Here is a 6000-nt window from a genome sequence, read left to right as displayed (position 1 = left end):
AAGGGCTAAAATAGAAATCAGTCCTTTTTATGACGCAGATCGTGCTGAAAGTCCTGCCTCTCCCATCTCCTCATTGGTTTATAGAAGCAGGTACCCACGTGCCATCTCCTCATTGGTTATAACAACATGGGTGATTGGAAGAGCAACTGTTTTGCAGGTTGTTGTGGTAATACAATGAAAGTTTAGATGCATCACCATACAAGTTCAAAGATGAAAAAGCCTGGAAGGAGGAGAGACTAGAAAATAATTTGGTTGGCCGTTTTATGTGTGGATTAATTGTCGGAGTAGAGGACCTTGTGCATTTCAGGTAAAATAACAACTCAATGTTTATATCCCAGGACAAATTAGCTAGCAACAGCAAGCTAGTTAAAAAGGACAAATTAGCTAGCAAGTGCAAGATAACTAGTTAAATTGCCATACATGTTTAATGCTTTTCGACCTGTCCCCAAATTAATGTCATTGTTTCAGAGTTTGTTTTGATTTTTTTTTTTTATTATTATTTTTTTTAAATTAATTTCAAATCAATACATAAAGCACATGAGGGAACACAAGCATACATAGATTACAAACAATAGACAATCGAGCTAGGGGGTACAATATCACATTACAATTACACAAGGACCTTAAGGGACATGCATATACAGTGCCTTGCGAAAGTATTCGGCCCCCTTGAACTATGCGACCTTTTGCCACATTTCAGGCTTCAAACATAAAGATATAAAACTGTATTTTTTTGTGAAGAATCAACAAGTGGGACACAATCATGAAGTGGAACGACATTTATTGGATATTTCAAACTTTTTTAACAAATCAAAAACTGAAAAATTGGGCGTGCAAAATTATTCAGCCCCCTTAAGTTAATACTTTGTAGCGCCACCTTTTGCTGCGATTACAGCTGTAAGTCGCTTGGGGTATGTCTCTATCAGTTTTGCACATCGAGAGACTGACATTTTTTCCCATTCCTCCTTGCAAAACAGCTCGAGCTCAGTGAGGTTGGATGGAGAGCATTTGTGAACAGCAGTTTTCAGTTCTTTCCACAGAATCTCGATTTGGATTCAGGTCTGGACTTTGACTTGGCCATTCTAACACCTGGATATGTTTATTTTTGAACCATTCCATTGTAGATTTTGCTTTATGTTTTGGATCATTGTCTTGTTGGAAGACAAATCTCCGTCCCAGTCTCAGGTCTTTTGCAGACTCCATCAGGTTTTCTTCCAGAATGGTCCTGTATTTGGCTCCATCCATCTTCCCATCAATTTTAACCATCTTCCCTGTCCCTGCTGAAGAAAAGCAGGCCCAAACCATGATGCTGCCACCACCATGTTTGACAGTGGGGATGGTGTGTTCAGCTGTGTTGCTTTTACGCCAAACATAAAGTTTTGCATTGCTGCCAAAAAGTTCAATTTTGGTTTCATCTGACCAGAGCACCTTCTTCCACATGTTTAGTGTGTCTCCCAGGTGGCTTGTGGCAAACTTTAAAAAACACTTTTTATGGACATCTTTAAGAAATGGCTTTCTTCTTGCCAATCTTCCATAAAGGTCAGATTTGTGCAATATACGACTGATTGTTGTCCTATGGACAGAGTCTCCCACCTCAGCTGTAGATCTCTGCAGTTCATCCAGAGTGATCATGGGCCTCTTGGCTGCATCTCTGATCAGTCTTCTCCTTGTATGAGCTGAAAGTTTAGAGGGATGGCCAGGTCTTGGTAGATTTGCAGTGGTCTGATACTCCTTCAATTTCAATATTATCGCTTGCACAGTGCTCCTTGGGATGTTTAAAGCTTGGGAAATCTTTTTGTATCCAAATCCGGCTTTAAACTTCTTCACAACAGTATCTCGGACCTGCCTGGTGTGTTCCTTGTTCTTCATGATGCTCTCTGCGCTTTTAACGGACCTCTGAGACTATCACAGTGCAGGTGCATTTATGCGGAGACTTGATTACACACAGGTGGATTGTATTTATCATCATTAGTCATTTAGGTCAACATTGGATCATTCAGAGATCCTCACTGAATTTCTGGAGAGAGTTTGCTGCACTGAAAGTAAAGGGGCTGAATAATTTTGCACGCCCAATTTTTCAGTTTTTGATTTGTTAAAAAAGTTTGAAATATCCAATAAATGTCATTCCACTTCATGATTGTGTCCCACTTGTTGTTGATTCTTCACAAAAAAATAGTTTTATATCTTTATGTTTGAAGCCTGAAATGTGGCAAAAGGTCGCAAAGTTCAAGGGGGCCGAATACTTTCGCAAGGCACTGTACTTACAATTCTAACAGCTTTTTTGTTAGTAGAGCATTTAACTGTCTTAAAATACAGTTCAATTTATTTTTGTAGGGTACGAAAATGTGGTTTTCTGTTTGTAAATTTACTTTTGTGTATATGAAATTTGGCCAAAAGAATAATGAAATGAATTACATAAAAATTATTCTGCTTATTTCTATTGTATGTAAAGAATCCAAACAGGATTGTTTTGATATTTTAACATGCGTGTCATGATCGCGTTTGGTGTAGGGGGACAAAATAAATTTGCGCACGATGGTGCACACGCGCAGCCGATTTGGGTTCCGTGTAAGGCGAAAGCAACTGACTGTACGAAAGTCGAGGGTTGAATTCGGGGATGGGTGAATCTGCAACAGCCGAAAGTCAGACACTAATATGGGTTAACCGATAGCAAGTCTCTGATCTACATGGCAGTTGTTTATAACAGTTGGTCTTTAACCTCTACAGCAGGGGTGTCAAACTCAAATACCCAGTGGGCCAAAATGTAAAACCTGAACAAAGTCACGGGCCAACATTGAACAAATTAACCTTTTAATATGGACCCAAACAAGTTTTGCTTTAACATTGAATATGGAACAAGCATCGCTTATTACCATACAATATATAATTTAATAGTGGAGACATGCAAAATCGAATTTCAAATGAAAAAACACATCAATGGCATTCATTTATTAAATAAATAAAATTTAAATAAAAATTGTATGCCTCTTTTCTATTTGCAGCCTTCTGATTTAAATACCAAAATAAACTTTTTCCACTGGCTAATAATTTTACAAATAAAATGATAATAAATCAATCAACCATTCAAGCCCATGCCTTGTAGCAAGAAAAAGTGCATAAAGAAAACGTTAATTATTGCACACTGGTCTAATCTGATGTGCCCAAGCCAGATACCTGGCATCTCTTCTTGAATGCTAGTTCATCAATGTCTGGGCTCAAGCTCTGAGCTGAAGAAATCCTCAGTATCGAGCGAAGATGTTCATCAGTCAGACGTCTCCTGTGAGTTGTTTTGGTCATCTTCATCGAGGAGAAAAGTTGCTCGCATAGATAAGTGCTGCCGAACATGGAGAGCATCTGAGCAGCTTGGGTGCGGAGCTGAGGCATTGTGTCAGGGATGAACCGTGGAAACTGTGCGGCGCCCACAGCATCATACTTTGACTTCAGCGTGTCGTTGCACTGGAGTTCAATCAGCTCCATTTGGATGTTGGTTGGTGCATTTTCCACATCAACTGCGAAGGGATTACTAAGCAGTTCAAACTTGCATTTCTGGGCATCGAAGTCGGCAAATCGCCGGCTAAACTCAGCGGCGAGAACACTGAGTTTTTCAGCAAACTGTGCGCATGGGAACACGGCGGTAGAGATCTGCGCTTTTATGGATTGGCAGCAGGGAAAATGACAAGGGTTTCCTTGCAGCATCTGATTCTCCCACAGGCACAGTTTAGTTTTGAAGGCCCTCACTGCAGCGTACATGTCTGTGATGATGCGCCCCCGCCCCTGAAGCTGCAGGTTCAGCGCATCGAGATGGCTCGAGATGTCACAGAGAAAGGCCAGCTCACACAGGAACTTTTGCTCCCGGAGCTCTGCTGTATCCTTCCCTTTGGTTTCCAGGAATTGACATATTTCCTCACGCAGCTCGAAACATCTGTTCAGTACTTTTCCTCTGCTTAGCCATCTCACCTCTGTGTGATACGGCACGTCTGCGTATTCCGAACCACACTCCTCCAGAAAAGATTTAAACTGGCGGTGATTTAGACCTTTGGCTCTTATAAAGTTAACTACCTGTGTTACTGTGGTCATAACATGTTCCATCTTTAGGGCTTTGGCACACAGTGCTTCCTGATGTATGATGCAGTGGTAAACAGTTAGCTCACCTGCACAGTTCTCTTCCCGCATCTTCTCCCGAACCATGCCCACCAATCCACTCTTTTTACCGCACATCGCTGGCGCACCATCTGTCGTTAATCCAACGAGTTTATCCCACGGCAGCTTTATTTCAGTTACACATTTGGAAACCTCCTCAAAGATTTCCTTTCCTGTGGTTGTGCCATGCATTGATTTGAATCCTAATAGCTCCTCCGTAACACACAGATTTGAGTCCACTCCACGGATGAAGACTGACAGCTGAGCAGTATCAGATGCGTCGCAGCTCTCATCCACAGCGAGGGAGAACGCAACAAAATCTTTTCCCTTTTCCATCAGCTGGTCATACAGATTGGTGGCAAGATCACATGTGCGATCAGCTACTGTGTTCCTGCTCAGGCTCACGTTTGAAAATGCTTGTTTTTTCTCTGGGCATACGAGGTCACAAACCTTCATCATGCACTTTTTCATGAACTCTCCCTCATTAAAGGGCCGGGCTGATTTTGCGATCTCTGCTGCCACTATATAACTAGCCTTTACAGCAGCCTCGCTTTGTGATGTGGCTTTTTTAAGCATATTCTGTTGTGAAACCAAACTTCTTTTCATCTCCTCTACTTTCTGGCTCCTTTGAGTCATGTCCAGGTCCTTGTATTTGTCATGGTGTTTCGTTTCATAGTGTCGTCTAATGTTTTACTCCTTACTTACAGCCACGTTGACTCCACAAACAAGACAAACAGGTTTGTCTTTTACATATGTAAACAGATATTCTGCCTCCCACTTGTCCAGAAAGCTCCTGTTTTCTGCCTTTCTTTTCGCCATTTTTGGGAAGGGTTAGCTCGCTGACAGTTGTAGCGTCTATGTTGCTATGACTACTGTCACAGAGGAGAGAGCGTTTCTGGGTTCTGTCCTGATTGGCGCGCGAAAACAGCAGAGCATTATGGGATTCGTAGTATTAGTGGTGAATGCGCTGTATAATACCGGCGGGCCAGCTCTAGTAGTAATTTGGTATTGTCTCGCGGGCCAAATATAATTACCCCGCGGGCCAAATTTGGCCCACGGGCCAGAGTTTGACACCCATGCTCTACAGGATCGGTTGTCTTTAATCTGGCGATGCATCATTCAGGGCAAGTGAGGCTCCTGTTTAGCTAAATATATATATATTGGCCTGTTTTGCATGTTATTGTGGCATTAATAAATGTAACATATCAGTTTGCAAACAATGTCAAAAAAAAATTAATAATAATAAAGAATTGAGTTAATAAAGCCGCATACAAACATGGTCTCTTTTTTTGCTTTCTTGAGTAATGCCCGGTGTAGACCCTTTTCAACGGAAGGAAAGCGCTGAGAAGCAGAGCGGGTGGGGGGGCCGTTGGGCGGCGCGAACGTGGCGTGGGAAGCGGTGAAAAAAATGCAACATTTTCCAACTTTATGCAAACCACCAGCGGAGACCGCTGGGCGATGACCAATCAAATCGAGTGGTTCCCAGTGATGAATGTGACGCGATGCAACCCAAGGCTGGAGACTTTCTTCAGCAAAGATGGGCTGACAAAAATACTAGGATGGAAGTAAATGTAAATGATAACTTCATAACGAATCATGCAAAACATGTACAGTGGACAGGAATATGTTAGTTATTTCTGTAGACAAACAATAATGCATTTTTTTTTTTGTCATAAAGTTAATTCACAAAAAAATCAATATTTAGCAAGCTAGCTGGCTAGCTGAATGTACAATGTTGTAAGCTTGCCTTGCTGATATTTGCCATGCAATGCAGTTGAAGTAACATAGCTAGCTAATCATGCAGTGGTGGATTAAAATACCTGTATGCCTATGGATGTGTAGCCGATCTGTGTATGTGAC

This window comes from Oncorhynchus clarkii, chromosome 20 (genome assembly GCF_045791955.1).
Source record: "Oncorhynchus clarkii lewisi isolate Uvic-CL-2024 chromosome 20, UVic_Ocla_1.0, whole genome shotgun sequence".
NCBI classification, from domain to species: domain Eukaryota; kingdom Metazoa; phylum Chordata; class Actinopteri; order Salmoniformes; family Salmonidae; genus Oncorhynchus; species Oncorhynchus clarkii.
This window is presented reverse-complemented; position numbering follows the sequence as displayed.